Source organism: Corvus hawaiiensis, chromosome 3 (assembly GCF_020740725.1).
Source record: "Corvus hawaiiensis isolate bCorHaw1 chromosome 3, bCorHaw1.pri.cur, whole genome shotgun sequence".
In the NCBI taxonomy this organism is placed as follows: domain Eukaryota; kingdom Metazoa; phylum Chordata; class Aves; order Passeriformes; family Corvidae; genus Corvus; species Corvus hawaiiensis.
This window is the reverse complement of record NC_063215.1, coordinates 3,201,446-3,218,033: the sequence shown is the minus strand read 5'-3', so window position 1 is coordinate 3,218,033 and position 16,588 is coordinate 3,201,446. Positions and strand designations below refer to the sequence as shown.

The following is a 16,588-nucleotide window of genomic DNA, read 5'->3' as shown; positions in this document are numbered from 1 at the left end:
TACTCTTCTGTAATGCTACAAGTAATTTACCTCGGTAATACTGAGTCAAAAACAATTCCTGTCTGAGCTGTTATGATTTATTGCTTCTTGAGGCTCTTAAGGTTGAAATGGCTTATCCAGCCTTGAAACTCCAAAATGCCTAAATATTATACTCTGCATTTACTACGAGGCAAACTCTGTGTGGATTTGATGGCATTGAGATACTCGAGATGCTGAGTGGCCATTTTGCAAACATTTTCTGAGAATAACATCAAAAAGTAACCAGATGTTAAAAGTGTTGTAACCTGTGCTGCATTTCTTGGAATCACAGAATGGTTTGGGTTGGAAGGGACCTTAAAGCTCATTTAGTTCCGACCTCCTGCCATGGGCAGGGACACCTTTCACTATCCCATGTTATTCCAAGCCCCTGTCAGCTCAGGACACCCTGTGCTTTGCCCACCCTGTGACCTGCCAGCTCTAGGGTTCGCCACTGTGCACCCATATTTTATTTTAATATTTCAATTTCTATGGCTGAGTGGAGCTGAACTGGAGTTTGCCTCTGAGGCCAGTTTGTTCCCCTCCTCCTTCCAGTACCCAGCTTTAAAAACTGCTGACGGTTGTTTTAAGGGCTGATTTTTGGGTCGGGCCTTTCAGAAGCACAGCAGGGGGAGGATATTGTTGGAAGCCGGGAGAACAGAAGGGTTGCTGTGACTCCAGTCTGGAGGAAAGGGTGCTCCACTGCTGGGGAATAACACTCTCACTTTGAGGTACTTCTCCTGGCCCTCCTGTGAAGGAACTCCAGCCCGCTCCGGCAGCGCTCCAGCCTTCCGGATGAGGGGTATTATTGGGAGAAAAACGGGAGAAGCTTTGTAAGCAGGGCTGAGGCCAAAAGTCATAGAATCACAGAATGGTTGGTGTTGGAAGGGAGCTTAAAGATCATCTAATTCCAACCCCCTGTGGTGGGCAGGGACACCTTCCACTAGCCCAGGCTGCTCCAAGCCCCGTCCAACCTGGCCTTGGACACTTCCAGGGATCCAGGGGCAGCCCCAGCTTCTCTGGGCACCCTGTGCCAGATCCTCCCCACCCTCACAGGGAACAATTCCTTCCCAATATCCCATCTAACCCTGCACCCTTCCAGCATAAAACCATTCCCTGTGTCCTGTCCCTCCATCCCTTGCCCCAAGTCCCTCTCCTGGAGCCCATTTAGGCACTGGAAGGGGCTCTGAGGTCTCCCTGGATGTTTCTCTTCTCCAGGTGAGCACCTCCAGCTCTCCCAGCCTGTCACAGAGGAGCCCCAGCCCTCTGAAGTGACTCACTTAAATGGTCACTGGAAAACCCAGGATGCTGGGGGAGCAAATGAAGGGCAGAACTTTTGTCAGGTGCTTTTGGACCCGCTGTGGATACACAGAAGCAGGGGGTTTTTTTTCCACCCAGGTGTAAGAGCAGGAGGTGTGTGAGCACAGATCATTTAGGTGAGCGCATTACAAACACTCCCCTAATTTAGCACATGCTAAAGTAGCCTGAGCCCACTAAATGCATGGTATTGCTGAGAGTCTTTATGTTTGAGCACACTGCAAAAGCAGTGGGTTCTCTTGTGGAAGAGCCTGAACAAAGGAGGGCAGTTACGTGCTCAGAGTTGCTCCAAGCAGCGAACAAAAATACCTTGGAGGAGCAGTGAATGGCGTGCCTGGGAAAAGGAGGGCAAGTGCTCTGCCTTTGTGGTCTGCAGCCCTGTCCTCACGAGGTCGGGTCAGGCAAGAGCTGCTGGCGCACAGAGGCACCTCAGGTACAGCTTTTTAGAAGGGCACAAAGTGAAAAATGAGCGAGGAGAATGATTCACCCGGCTCTACCTGGCAAGCAGGACCAGGGCCCTCTGTGTGAGGACAGAGGCATCTTTGGGTTTGATTTTGGCAACCACAAAAAGGTAAAACAACATCTGGTTGGTGGCTTTGGAGGTCAAAGCCAGCATGCCTGAGCGTGGCCTCACTCCACATCTCACAGCACACAGGCTCTGCTTGTGTTCTGTTGGGGGATTTCCCTGCATCCCACAGAAAACTTGAATATTCTGAGACCCTGGACCGCTTCCATCCCTTGGCATCGTAACATTGCAACAAGCACCAATTTTCTTGGTTTTCTCCCGTGCAATTGAAGAGTTGAAATCTGTGATGAATATATTAACATTCATTGAATTATAGAACAGATATTTAGCATTTTTCCTGAAGGATCCTAAAATGCTTTGCAGACACTTTAGTGTATCACTACACAAATGCAGCCGCTTTTGCTTCATGCTTAGATTTAATTCGAGATGAAGGGAGAGAATTTGCTCTGTTGTATCACAGAATCACAGAATGGTTTGGGTTGGAAGGGGCCTTAAAACTCATCTCATTCCACCTCCTGCCATGGCCAACGAACTTTCCACTCTCCCAGGGTGCTCCAAACCCCATCCAACCTGGCCTGGGACACTTCCAGGGATCCAGGGACAGCCACAGCTTCTCTGGGCACCCCCAGGGCCTCCCCACCCTCACAGGGCAGAATTTTTCCATAATATTCCATCTAAACCTACACTCTTCACAGTGTTTTTTACAGAAGGACATGTGATGAGTATGAGCAGAGAATTTTGTTGCATAAACCCAGCTTACAAGTGCACCCAGTGCCCCTCTTACACTTCTGGTGGCCTCAGGCACAGAGGTGACATCTCATGAGCTTGGCTGTATCCTTGGTCCAGCTGCACCATTGGAATTTGGAGGTGCAAGACCAGGTCCACATCTCTTTTTGAACCAGCTGGGTGCCCCACTTTGCATTGCTGTGGATTTGCATCCTCCTTTTCTCCTGAAATGAAAAACCCTCCAAATATTCAGGGTGAAAGGTGATAAAATATTCATCTATTCTGCGGCTCGTTAAGGCAGGGGAATTGAGTGTGGGCGCTTCCTCCACTCTCACAGCTCTGTCTCACTCCTGAGCCAAGATTCATTGCCATGGGAAGTGCTTTGTGCTCTTCCCTCATGGATGTCGGGGGTGTGAAGAGTCCCTGGCGCTCAGCTCTCCTGGATAGCAGCTCCTGCCTTCCTTCACCTCTTCCCAGGCCTGGCTTTGCCCACTGCTGCTCCTGTTGCTCCAGCCCTGAGCAGGGATTGTTAATCAAGGCCGTAATCAACCTCTTGCAGGTCTGTGTCCCAAACTGGTGCTCCCTGGTTTCCTCTTCCTGGGTTTTTTTCCCTCTCTTTAGCAAAGCTGCACCCATTTGAAAGTTCCATCTTCCCCTATTTTTTGAGATCTATTTGTGCATTTTTTTTCTCTTTTGTAATCAAAACAATCTCCAAGCCCTGCTAGGATCAGGATCTCTCTGGGTGATTTCAAATGCACTGTGAGACAGATTTGGACCTGAAGAAACTTAACTTGTAATTTGCACTCAGTGGAAACCCTTCACATTAAAGAAACTGCTTACAGTATCCATACTGGATGTTAAAGAGGCTGGATTCCAGGCTGGAAAGTGTCAAAACTCACTTTTAGAGGCTTGGAGCTGCTGAAATTGCTCTCTGAGTCCACAGCCATCAGGCGGGTGGCAGTTCTGGAGAGCCTGGCACAGGCTGCCTGGAGAAGCTGTGGCTGCCCCTGGATCCCTGGAAGTGTCCAAGGCCAGGCTGGACAGGGCTTGGAGCAACGTGGGGTAGTGGAAGGTGTCCCTGTCCATGGCAGGGGTTGAACTGGATGGGCTTTTAAGGTCCCTTCCAACCCAAACTATTCTGTCATTCCGTGATTGGTGGCAGAGTGAGCTCCTGGCTGCAATTAAAGGTGGGTGAGACTTAAAAATAACCAGAGGCAGAAGGGCAAAATTCAAGTTTGTGATACCCCAGGAGGTTTGAGATAACCCCTAAGTTTCCTGGTGGGTGCCGTGTCTCCTGCAGCTCATATGGAATGGTTGCAGAAGTGTCCAGGGAGAAGGCCATAAAGGAGCTGGAGCATGGTGCCAGCACCTTGGAGCTGCTCTGCTTCTAGGCTAATAATTCACTAATTTTTGGTATCAAATGCCACTTATTTTGCAGGCTGCTGCACTTCATGAAAGCTGCCATTGAGCAATCCCAGTTTTCTTCACAGCTCCCAAATTTTGTAAACACTGTCACTACAAAAGGCAGAGCTACTGGAAAGGTTTCTTCCCAAAGTCATTGTGTGGGAGTTAATTAAGATTTAACTCTTGACTTGGGCTCATCTCATCTGGGCTGATCTTGTCCGAGTGTGAGACAGGGGCTCAGATCCTGATGGGGTGGTGCTGATGTGTCAGTTGAGAGCAGAAATTCTGCTTCAATGTCCTGTGCCTGGGACATAGTGACTTTCAAGAGGGTTTTAAGTGTTCACAGCCCTTACTGAGCTTTTTTTGGGGACAGTTTGGACGCTTTCATGTCACCGTTTCATTGAAGAGCATTGTAATTATTAACATCCAGTTCAGACACCTAAAGGAAGCGTTGCTTTGAGGCTAGAATTTGTGGAGACAGATGGGTGAACTGCTGAAGATAATCAGAGGTCAGCTGGTTAAGCCTTATTTTTTGAATAGCCTTGTTGGGGTTAGAGAGTGCTTTCTTAAAGCGTATTTACTGCATAATCTGTGCAGATGAGTGTAAGAGAGCCTTTGAAGGAATTAGTGAAATTCAGCTGAGACTGCTTTGCATTCAGGCAGTAGAGAGCTGCTGAAAAGCCCGAATGTCTGAGGGATCCTCCTCTGGTGACCCTAAAAACACATTTAAACCTCCTTTTCCACCTGCAGACTGATCTATGACCTCACCATGCCCTGACAAAGTGGAGTTCTCATGAAATGTGCTCCACGTTTTAAGAGGGGGGAGTTAAAATCACTTTTGGTCCGGAAGAGTGATAGGAAAATGCTGACACTCCTCACTTTTTGAAGGAAAAATCCATATTGCCACAGCCTTGTGTGAACAAATGTGGTGTCTGGGCCGGATGGACAGAGTTAGCTGGGCAGTGATGAGTCTGCTCACAGGAAGAATCTTCATCAAAACGTGAAGTGATGGAAGCTGGAGAAATCAGGCTGGAAAAATAGCTATTTATTGGAAGTGTTCCCACAGCTGATGCTGGGATCATGATCCTCTTAATGTGCCGGTGACGTGGAGTGCAGTGTCCCAGCAGGGCAGCACTTAGAGTCTGTCTGTCTGGAAAATCCTGTGGCATCTGTGACAGAGCCACTGAGGTGCTGATTTACTCCTTACCTCTGCTGGGTAGGAGCAAATGGCAAATTATTTGGGGCTTGGTGCAGTAGCTTGTGCTGCACTGAGGAAAATCCTCCTTCAGGAAGAGGTTTCAGGTTTTTAGGTGTCAGGACAGGCTTAGAAGGAGCAATTTCAGCAGCTGCTGCTGCCTTCGAGGCTTTCTCTCTAAGGTGATGTGGGAGAAGGTGTTTTTCATTCTTCACCTGTGGAATACTCATAACACTTAAGGAAGAATTTAAACGATCCTGGTGCAGTTTGGGACAGCTGTGTGGATCTGTGCAAGGGGCTGAATCATCTCCTGAAGAAAGCAAATGAACAGGAAGGATTTAACTTGGCTTTCCTCTAAAAGTGGTGCTGCCAGAGGTGCTCAGAAGCGGTGGATGCAGCGGGATCTGTTGGAAGCAGACAGACCTGCATAGCAGCTGTCCTATGACTCGGGGGAAGCTGCACAGTTGTCCCCATCACTGGCTTCAGAGCAAATCTGACAGTCCTGCTGATGTTTATTTTCCCAACATAAAGATGGACACATCTCTGTGGAGCCGGGCTGGGAGAGCTGGGGGTGTTCAGCCTGGAAAGAGAAGGATCCGGAGAGACCTCAGAGCCCCTTCCAGGGCCTAAAGAGGCTCCAGGAGAGCTGGAGAGGGACTTGGGACAAGGCATGGAGGGACAGGACAGGGGGGAATGGCTTAAACTGAAAGACAGTAGGTTTAGATTAGCGATTTTAGGAAGGAATTCTTCCCTGTGAGGATGGGGAGGCCCTGGCCAGGTTGCCCAGAGAAGCTGTGGCTGCCCCTGGATCCCTGGAAGTGTCCCAGGCCAGGCTGGATGGGGCCTGGAGCAAGCTGGGCTAGTGGGAGGTGTCCCTGCCCATGGCAGGGGGTGGGACTGGATGAGCTTTAAGGTCCCTTCCTGTCCAAACCATTCTGTGATTCCCTAATTCCAGATGTGACAGGAATGATTTGGGCACCACTTCATGAACATTCACATCTGTTTTAACTTCCAAGAGCGGTGTCCCTGCTGAGCACTCCTGAAAAGCTTCAGGAAGCAGAAGCAGAGACTTTGTGCTCAGCCAGAGGAGGACAGAGCACTCTGCATCCATCATCTCTATGCTTTGTCTCAGGGTTTCTGGGCCACTTGTGGCCCTGATTGGTTTCCCCTGCTGCCAGATTTAAACTCTCCAGCCTCTGGAGCAGTGGATAATCTGGCCTGTGTGTGGAGTTACGAGGTCAGGAGGAAACCAGAGCTGCCAGCAGGATCTGAGCAGTTTTTAGCCAGGGATCCTCCAACCTCGGAGTGTTGTCCTGTTGCAGGAGGTGCATTCCTGTTTTCCCTGGCATCATTTCAGGGACACAAACTGGAGTGGGAGTGGTGAGTTGGTGTCATTGACAGGCACATTTGCAGAGCATTCCTGTTCTCATAGAGCATCCTGAAGGCTGTGTTTTCCTCTATGTTCTCCAGACAGATTTTATTCTGAATATGAGTGACCAAAAAATGACACAAACGCCAAGTGCTGGTTTGTGTTTACTGTTTGTTATCCTGAAATTCCTTGCTGGGATACTGGTGCTGGATCCCTCTCTGAAAAATGCTCTTAATACCAAGAGTGAGCAGCTAATTTTGTCCTTTTTAAGCTTAATTTAGAATTTCAAAGGGCTCTCCCTTGACCTCACGAGTTTAGGGGAAGCTCTATAGATGAGTGTTTGCCTGTTTCTCCTGTCATTGTTCCCAACTCAAGTTTATCAGCAGTCTTTCTCAGATTTTCCTTAAAAGCACCAATGCCCTAGTGTATAATATTCTAGTTAAATCCAGCTGTATTAATGCCTTATCTGATTTCTCATGCACAGTTTTGGTACCTAGAAGAGAACAGGAAGATGACCTCCCCCTAAAAGGAGTGGTCGTGCCATGAGAAGAAATAGGAGTACGGATTACACTTACAATTTCACTTCTGAAACACCAATCTGTGTTGATGGAATTGGTCTGTTACTGCTCCCCAAGGCACACTTTGAACTTAATGGAGCCACTGGACATAAATAAATGCTTTATGCAGTTTAGCTGGAAGTGTGGATCCTCACCTTTCCCCTTTTCCCTCCTCTGTCTCTGTTCCTGCCTCCTGCCTGGCACTGTAATGATTTGAAGGGGTTTGTATCTATTTCCACGTGGCTGCCTTGGAGATCTTTTCAACCAACTTCCCTCTGGACTCTCTACAACCATTAAAAGATGTTTGAAATTACTCAACCTCAACAGTGCTTGAAATTGAGCCATGTTCTGTTGTGTCAACAAAGTGCTGCAAGTGCTGATTGTAGAGGCTGGAATAAAGGTTTCCAGCTCTGGTGCTGCTGCCCACAAAATTCCCTTATTAAGTGATGTTTCCCCACCTGGGAGCTCAGATGTGCTGCTCCACTTGCTTATTTGTCCATCTTCCTTTATTTTATTTAGATTCTATAATCAATGAACAGGTTGAAACAGTTCTGCTGCAAGACTTCCACCCCTGCCATGGGCAGGGACACCTCCCACCATCCCAGGTTGCTCCAAGCCCCATCCAATTTGGCCTTGGACACTTCCAGGGATCCAGGGGGAGCCACAGCTTCCCTGGGCACCCTGTGCCAGGGCCTCCTCACCCTCACAGGGGAGAATTTCCTCCTAATGTCCCATTGAAATCTCTTCTCTGTCTCCCCATTTGTCCTATCACTTACCAGCCCATGTAAAAAGTCTCTCTCATTTCTTCCCTGCTTGTTTTCCTTTGTGTGCTTGGATGTACTCAGAAATGATTTGGGGAAGGATTGAGGGCTTTGTGAGTTATTGGAAATTTGTGATATTACTTGGGAGTCTGAATAATTTCACGGTGCCCTACTTGGCAGTGCTGTGTTTTTACTAGAGCAGAATGTTTCAGAGGGGGAAGAGTATTTTAGTTTCACTCTTGTGTTGCCCATGAAATACATGGAGAAGGAACAGTGAAGTGTAATTTGTCCAGTTTTGGTCTCACATGGTATCTTCCCAGACCTCTGCTCTGGAGCCAGGCTGGGAGAGCTGAGGGTGTTCACCTGGAGAAGAGAAGGCTCCAGAGAGCGCTCAGAGCCCCTTCCAGGCCCTAAAGGGGCTCCAGGAGAGCTGGAGAGGGACTTGGGACAAGGCATGGAGGGACAGGACACAGGGAGAATGGCTTCCCGGTGCCAGAGGGCAGGGATAGATGGGATATTGGGAAGGGAGTCCTGGCTGTGAGGGTGGGGAGGCCCTGGCACAGGGTGCCCAGAGAAGCTGTGGCTGTCCATCACCAGAACTGTTCAGGCTGGATGAGGCTTGGAGCAACCTGGGCTAGTGGAAGGTGTCCCTGTCCATGGCAGGGGGGTGGAATGATGTGATCTTTAGGGTCCCTTCCAACCCAAACCACTCCATGATGCTTCTGTAATCGTTGATAGGCTGGTTGCTGTCCAGGTCATGAGGACAAATGAGTCAAACTGAAAATCTTTATTTTGGGAACGCTGCATTTCAGTGGGTGCAGCACAGTTTGTGTCTTCTCTGGCTCAGGGTTTCCTCTTTCCTTCAGTAGCTGTGATATTTTGCAGTAAATATCTGGTCACAGCCCACTGTCATCTGGTGTCTGAGGACATCCTCTAAGCAGAGGTGAGGACTGAGTTTATTTTTCAGTTCAGAGAGTGTCTCTGCACTCGGTGAGCGATGAGCTCTGCTGGTGCTGGATCAGACATCGAAAAAATTCTCTCTCCGCTGGTCCAACCTCTCAGTGAAAGCAGCTGATTTCCCTCCGTGTCTGAGGTTAAAATAAGCACAATATTTCAAGGGCCTGTGATTTCACAGTCACATCCTATGATAGCATTGAAGCTGCAGATTCCAGAGGGGGTGATTTTGTTGTCTTCCAGTTGGGATATCCCAGGAGCAGTGCTTTGAGTGCCAGACCTAAGGAAGCCTGGTGTCCTGGGGCTTGTGTCACAGTCAGCTGCTCCGGGGCCCAGGGGGGATTGCAGAGAATTGGTGGAAGGTTTGTGTGCCTTTTACAGGGCTCTGTTCTGTGCAGATCCTCTGGTGCCCGAGAAGGGAGAGGTTCACACTGTTGTATCCCCAGGGATGAGTGTAGAGGAGGATCCAGCACCCCCATTCAGCATCAGGGTGAACTTTCATGGCATTTTAAGCCTTTTTGTTCAATGGGAATTCAGGGCCTAGAAATTTAAGTCGTATGAGCGATGGCTAAGGGAGCTGGTGGGGCTCAGCCTGGAGAAATGGAGGCTCAGGGGGACTTTCTTGCAGAGGGAGGAGACACCCCAAAGGTTCCTGTTTCTCCTAACACTTTGTTGAGAGAGGAGAGAGACTGGAAATCCCAGAGGATGTGTGGATGTGGGAAGCTGAATGAAAGCGATGTCTAAGGAGGACTGAAAAAAGTGGGTTTCAAGTGAGAACGTGGGAAGGGATGCTGGCTTGGCTTTGTGAGGAGGTTGTAAGTCTTAAATACTCGAGTTCCCAGAAGATGTTTGAGGATAAAACAATAAGGGAAAAGAACAGCATCACAAATACCTGGTACCACTGGCCTCTGAGCACAGGCCCAGTGTCCCAGGGGAGATGATTCCTGCTGAACAGGGGGAGGGAAGTTTTCAAAAGCTTTGGGAATGGTAAAAAAATTCATTAAAATATTTGCTGAAGGACAATAAGACTCTTCTAATAATTGCAGGGATTCAGGAGAAACTTCTAAATGCAGCTTTGAACGTCACCAGAAATATTTAGGAGAGCAAGTCCCAGACCCCTGGAGGTTTGGGCATATAGAGTGTTGGCTGTGCTCCAGACTCTGGATGGAGATTCCTACAGGGGTGTGTGTGCATCCCTGCCTATTTCGAAAATTATCCACATTTTTGATGTGACTGTCACTGTCTAAAAACAGGATGTAAGGAGCTTGAGGAGCTTAGGTACCTTCTGCTGTGTGACAGTGTCTCTTCCTGGTATGAGGATCATGGAATCACAGAATATCCTGAGTTCAGGGGGATCCATCAGGATCATCGATCCGACTCCTGGCCCTGCACAGACACCTGCACATCCCTGAGAGCGTTGCCCAAGCTCTCCTGGAGCTCTGGCAGCCTTGGGGCCGTGCCCATTCCCCGGGGAGCTGCTCCAATGTCCAGCCTCCCTCCGAGGGGAGAAGGGAGGCTCAGTGGTACCCACAGCTGTGACTCCGTGGCTTCCAAAGAGCTTTGAACGCTCCCAGCAGCTGAGTTCCCCCTCTCCCTGTGCCATCCCCGCTTGGAACGTGGCATTCATCTGAAGTATTCATTAAGATGGGGAATTATTTGCATATTATTAGCATTATTACATGGAAATAAAGCTGCTGCTGGTTCTTCCCTCCCTCCATGTATCTTTCATCACCCGCCTTTATAAGGCTTTGAATCCTGTTTGTTGTGTGACAAACTGGGCTGATAAATCTCGTTACTCACTTCAATGGCTGCAAGACTCACTGCACATTACTGAATTTGGTGAATTATGTAATAAATGCATAATTAAAACTAAACCCAGAGCCTCTCGTGGAACCTCAGAAAACGCCGTTCGTGATGAATTACAGAGAAACGTACATGGGTATTAAAATTTAAGCCTAATTATTTGGATTTATTTTCAATCAATATTTTATGCGCTACCTATAAGTTCCTGCAGACCCACAGCAAATCTGTTGTTGTGGCTTTGCTGGAAAGCACAGAAAGTGTCTGTGTATGTTTGTAGAGTGAGATGTTTGTTTTCATGGGGCTTCATATCTTAATATTTGATTACAGAAAAGAAAACTCCCCTGAGCACAATGTGCCCAGAGTTTTTTTCAGCCACAGGAAGTGCCTACAAGGAGTTGGGTTTTGCCCAAGTCTTTCCCCACTTAATCACATTTGAATATTGCCCTGGGAAGCCGTGGCTGCCCCATCCCTGGAATTGTTCAAGGCCAGATTGGATGGGGTTTGGAACAACCTGGGATATAGTGAAAGGTGTCCCTGCCCATGGCAGGGCATTGGAACAAAATGACCTTTAAGGTCCCTTCCAACCCAAACCATTCTGAGTGATTGTGGTTTACTGGAGGAGAATCACAATAATAGGAAATAATTTACTCAAACAAAGCACTGCTTGGTTGTTCACTCATCAGATTGGTGTTAAAATAAACTGAAAACCTTTCCCCCAGTGAATTTCTGCCCTCCTGGTTTTTGCTTCAAGGCAGCCACTCTGAGATTTAAACTTGAGATATGCTAAAAACTTCTTTTCTCTGTGCTTAAAAAGGGCTTTAGAGATATTTTCCTTGGAAAGAGAAGCAATGTTTTTAAGGCAAACAGCTTGCAAGTTTAATTTTGAAAGGTTTGTCTCTTAAGTAGCAAATTGAATAGAAGGGATTTGATTCCCCTAAGTCCCCAATTCTAGAGAAAGCAGCTTGAGATCTCAGTAAGAGAATTAACACACGGGTTAAACTTACAATAAGAAGCAGGACTTGGAAAATGCCTATTCAGATGCCGTTAAGGAAAAGGAAATAATAGGATTAGTTCTTGTCGTGTCAGTGTGGATTCCTCAAACTGGGGGCTGTGCTGACACGCAGCCCGGCTGTGCTGCTGGTCTGGCCGTGAAACTGGGGACAATGACAATAAAGATGACTTTTCTTGGAGGCAAATTCCTTTGAATGTTTAAGCCGGTGCTTGTTTGCACACACACAGGGCAGGTAATTCAGGATGACAAAGAAGCCCCTAATAATCCCCCTCCCTCCCCAGATCTGCTGTTTGTGGCTGAGGTGATGGTAATTGCAGCTGGGTACGTGGTAGAAAAAAAGCAGGAAATACACCGTGGCAGCGTGTTTCCAGTTCCTGTAAGCAGATTTTTGTTCATTTCTATCATCTGTTGCAAACATAATGTGGTTTTTACCTGTTATTTTCATCCCTTTATTCCAATGTATATTGTTTAACGTATATGCATTATACCCATCGTTTAAGATAAAGCATTTTTGTCCTTTTATTTATTTATTTTCACCGTTCATGATAATTCAGAATCCTGCAAAAAAAGTGTTATTTTCAGTTTCTTGTGTTTTCCATTCCATAATCATCCATGTGCGTCTTTGTTTTTAGCTTAAACCAAAGAGAACGAAGCGTTAAGGCAGAATTGGGGTTATTTTGACATCTCCTGATTCCATCATAGAAGGAGCTGTAGGAGACCAGCGCTCTGGAAAACTCCCAACAAAATGGTAATGAGTCAAGAAAGGCTTCTGTTGTGCTGTCCCTCTCCTGTTTTTGTCTTCAGACACAACTTCTGCTGCTTTGCAAAGCTTCTCTTTCCTTTTCCGTGGGGTTTCCTCTAGCAAATAGTCCTGGGTATCCTGTAATTCCCCCCAAAAGTACTTTGGGAGCAGCGGGGAGTTTAGGCAGCATTTTACCAAGCCGAAAACTGCGTGGGAAGCTGTGGCTGCCCCTGGAAGTGTCTAAGGCCAGGTTGGACGGGGCTTGGAGCAGCCTGGGCTAGTGGGAGGTGTCCCTGCGCATGGCAGGGGGTGGCACTGAATGATCTTTAATGTCCTTTCCCACCCAAACCATTCTGTGGTTCTATAATTTTGTGTTTCTATGATTCCATGACTAAGAATGGAATAAAGTTTTGTGTAGACAGATAATTGGCTAATGTACCAAATTTCTCAGTAAATAATAACCAGATAATTTATAATGTCTATATAATAATATCACCAGTGGAGGAAACAAGGTGGGCACGTGCTCAGGCTGCTATTTCCCGTCCTGTATCAGAGCATTCCCAAGCACTCCTCAAGCTGGAACTTAAGGGAGCAAAAAAAAAAAAAAAAAAAAAGGCAAACAGCTTTAACAGCTTGGTCTCTGACAGAGAGTATTTGCTGTGTTTTGGCACAGGATTTATTTAGAGGGTGTGTGTGAAGCTTGGAGAGAGCTCTCTGCACATTTTGCAGTGGCAGCCGCTGACGCCGCCTCGAGTTGCAGCCAAAGCTGGGCTGGTTTCAGCTCCATGAGTGTTTTAGCTCAGTGTTACTCCATACTGGAGTCATCTTGTAAAGCTGAGTGATCTCACAGATCTGGAGATCAGCAATGTATTATCTTACTTAGCTTGCAATTCAAGATTTTAAGGAATTATTTTAGAAAAGCTGCACTGAATGCATATGTGTATATGCATGTAATGGTATCAGGTTACTGTGCCATATATTTTTCTTATCCTTGGACTGTTCTTGCATTAAATCCTTCATTCTGCTCTCCTCTGAGCTGTTCCTTTCTTACTCACTAACAGGAGTTGCTCTCCTCTAACAAAAAGTGCTTATCCCTATTATATGTCTTTTAAAATGTGTCCATTTAAATTAATATTTAACAGAGCAGAGACATGTCTGTGGTATAATGTCTCCACTTATGGCTAATCGTTATTTGAGGTGATTGAACCTCTTTGTACTTAATTTCTTGTGCTTTTTATCCAGCAGAATCATTTGTAGATTGCAGTGTAAGAGCTGATTTACACCTCAAAGTAGACTGTTTCTCCTGGAGCACTGGGTTTATCAGTTACCAGCATCTTTTTAGCAGCACAAATGGTGCACTGAGCATGGAAGGATCTCACCCCAAGTTAGAAATCCCAATTCCTCTCCCAGTTTAAGGTGTAGTTACCAATCTCTTGGCACCCCCTGTACAATTATTTTCTTAAAGGTGTTGGAATGGGTAATTTACACTGCTGGGAATTTTTATTCCAGCCAACTTCATTTATCCATTCCTTCACCAAAAGGGTGCTCAGGCCCTGGCACAGCTGCCCATGGTGGAATCATCATCCCTGGAGGGATTTAAAAGCCATGTGGATGTGGCACTCGGGGACATGGGTCAGTGGTGGCCTTGGCAAAGCTGGGGGAACTCAGTGACCTGAAAGATTTTTCCAGCCTTAATGATTCAGTGATTCCAAGTGAGGTGCCCAGTCAGAGCTGCTGGTCTTGGCCCCCTCTCAGTCACTGACACTGCTGTGTGTCCTCTCCTAGAAATCCTGTCCTTTTGGCTCTTGCTTTGACTGGATACCCACCTCAGACACTGAACCTTTGGTGGGATGAGCTCCCCCACCCCATCAGGGATCCCTGAACATCCTCTTTTTATTTCACCCCTTAAGCTTTAATTGATTGATAATGGTTTAGTTAATACTTGAGCATTACTATTTCTTTAATTTTATTCTTTTTGTTTTGTTTTGTTCTGTTTTTTAGGTCTGAAAGGTTTTTATGGGTGGTGAGATGTTCCAGTGCTTGGATCAATCTGTTTCATTTAATGTGCGAAGGAGTGGATTATTTTTTTTTTTGCTGTTGTTTGGTTGGGTTATTTTAAGTTTCTGGAATTTTACGTCAGCAGAGCTGATCCAGGTATAGAAACTGAGAGTCATGAAATCACAAAATGGTTTGGGTTGGAGGGGACCTTAAAACCCATCTCGTTCCACCCCCTGCCATGGGCAGGAGCTCCTTCCACTATTCCACATTGCTCCAAGCCCCGTCCAACCTGGCCTTGGACACTTGCAGGGATGAATGAGATGATTTTTAAGGTCCCTTCCAACCCAGGCCATCCTATGATTCCCTGATTTTCTAAAAGCTCATCAGAAATAACTCCGCTCTGAGGATTTTTAACGTGCTCAGTTCTCCCTCAGCCACTGCCGGACCCTCTGACAGAGCGAGGCTTTAACTCCCAGCCTGCTGCGTCTCCCGAGTTCAGACATCTCCTCAGAAGATTAAGCAAGTTTGAGAAATTAGCTTTGATCCCTTTCTGCCAGCGTAGGATTATTCCACATCACCCTGGGTTTGAAGTTCACGCCTAATCCAGTTTTCCACGGCTCGGGGGACCGGGCTGCTCCCGGCTCCGTCTGCGCCGCGGCCCCGCGCTGCAGACTCTGATTTAGTGGCACTTCCTTGATACTGAGATTCAATTTGCATTCCCGTTGCTGCATCCCATTCCATCCTGTGCCATCCCATAACGGTGCTGCTGCTTCGTGGGATCTGCCCTCCCGAGGCAGATGGGTCGTTACCCTGCTTGTGCTGGTTTGGGTGCTCACTACGTACATTAATATGCATTAATGGATATTTAAACCACGCCCTTGCAAGCAGCTCTGATGTCTTGTGTGGGGATTTTCAAGCTGTAGAAACACATTTACACACAAATAGGGTTTGGAGTGTCCAGCCTGGATCGTTGTGCACTGAAACAACTGGTGTGAAACGAGATTCCAGGAGCCACCTGTGCAGAACTGATGCTCATCATGGCAAAGAGGAGGGTCCTGTCCCTGTTTTCCAGAGGTTTAATGCTCAGTCCTGAGGGGGGTTTTTATCACACTACATTTTATTTATGATATTTGTAACCTTGTAAGTTTTCTTCCTAATAAATGTGTATTTTCAGGATGAAAAAATCCTTGTCTGTGATCCTTTGAAATGCTTTTTTACAGGCATTCAGCATCCTGAACATTTTCTCCTCACACACACTGGGCATGGGGGGGGGTAACAGAGCAGCAGAGCATTCCAGCCAGGAGCTATTTGAAGTCCCCAAAGGATGCATTTAAAAGTGACAGCATGTTTTGCTGGACTCACAAAAGCTTGGTTTAGCACCTGCATCACTCCCAGGGACCTTTCAGGAAGTGCCTCCTGGAGCAGAAAGCACTGGATAGGTCAGAAATGTGGTTTATACACCAAAAATGGGATTTATAGGTAAGAGTTACAATTTCAAGATTCTGAGGGTGGCTGTATTTTAGTGGGAAGCTTGAGAGATCCCAGAATGGAATCCTCTGCTCTGCTCCTGCCCTGTGCCTTCCTTTCATACACACCTTGTAGTAATATTTCTTTTTTTTTTAAGGAATGCAGTATTTATAGAAGGGAGAGAGTTTTTAATGCACTTGTAGCCTGGATGAGAGAGAATATCCCTGTTTTTCCATGTTGAGTTGCTTGGATAGCCCCTGCTCCTGCTGTTCCCTTCACTGGCAACAGCTCACTCAGAACTCAAATCCATCCCAGTGATATTTAATCATGGAGTCACAGAATGGTTTGGGTTGGAAGGGACCTTGAAAATCATCTCATTCCAACGCCCTGCCATGGACAGGGAACCATCCTCCTCCCCCAAAGCTGTCCTTGGCAGAAGAGCACCGTTAATCCTGATGGGAGCCAGCAATTCCAGGGATTTCTCATCACCCCTGCAGCAAAGGTGTGTTTGGAATTATCCTCCCACATCCTAGCAAGGCTTTGACCAGACCAGGAGCACCCCCTACAAAAAAAGAAGATGTTTTTAAGCACATGAGCTCTGGAAGGTCGCAAGGCTGTCAGAGTGACTTATCTGCTCTCCTCTGGAAATGGCATTTCTGGAAGGCTGTGGCGGATGCTGCTCTGGCAGTCTGGGCTGAATCCTGCAGAAGGGCTTCAGGAGATCCATCAGATGCCCTACTTA

The 16,588-nt window shown here is 47.0% G+C and overlaps 1 protein-coding gene and 1 long non-coding RNA gene across 2 annotated transcripts in view; both read left to right on the top strand.

Annotated features, from left to right (window-relative positions):
- Window positions 1–16,588, top strand: part of XKR6 (XK related 6) — a gene marked incomplete at its 5' end in the record, with an annotated part of 176,074 nt that overhangs the window by 33,930 nt on the left and 125,556 nt on the right. The window lies entirely within an intron of this gene.
- On the top strand, window positions 11,151–14,632 carry LOC125323032. Its single transcript, XR_007202339.1, has 3 exons — window positions 11,151–12,015; window positions 12,272–12,387; window positions 14,383–14,632. It is a non-coding gene; the product is annotated as an uncharacterized LOC125323032 (long non-coding RNA).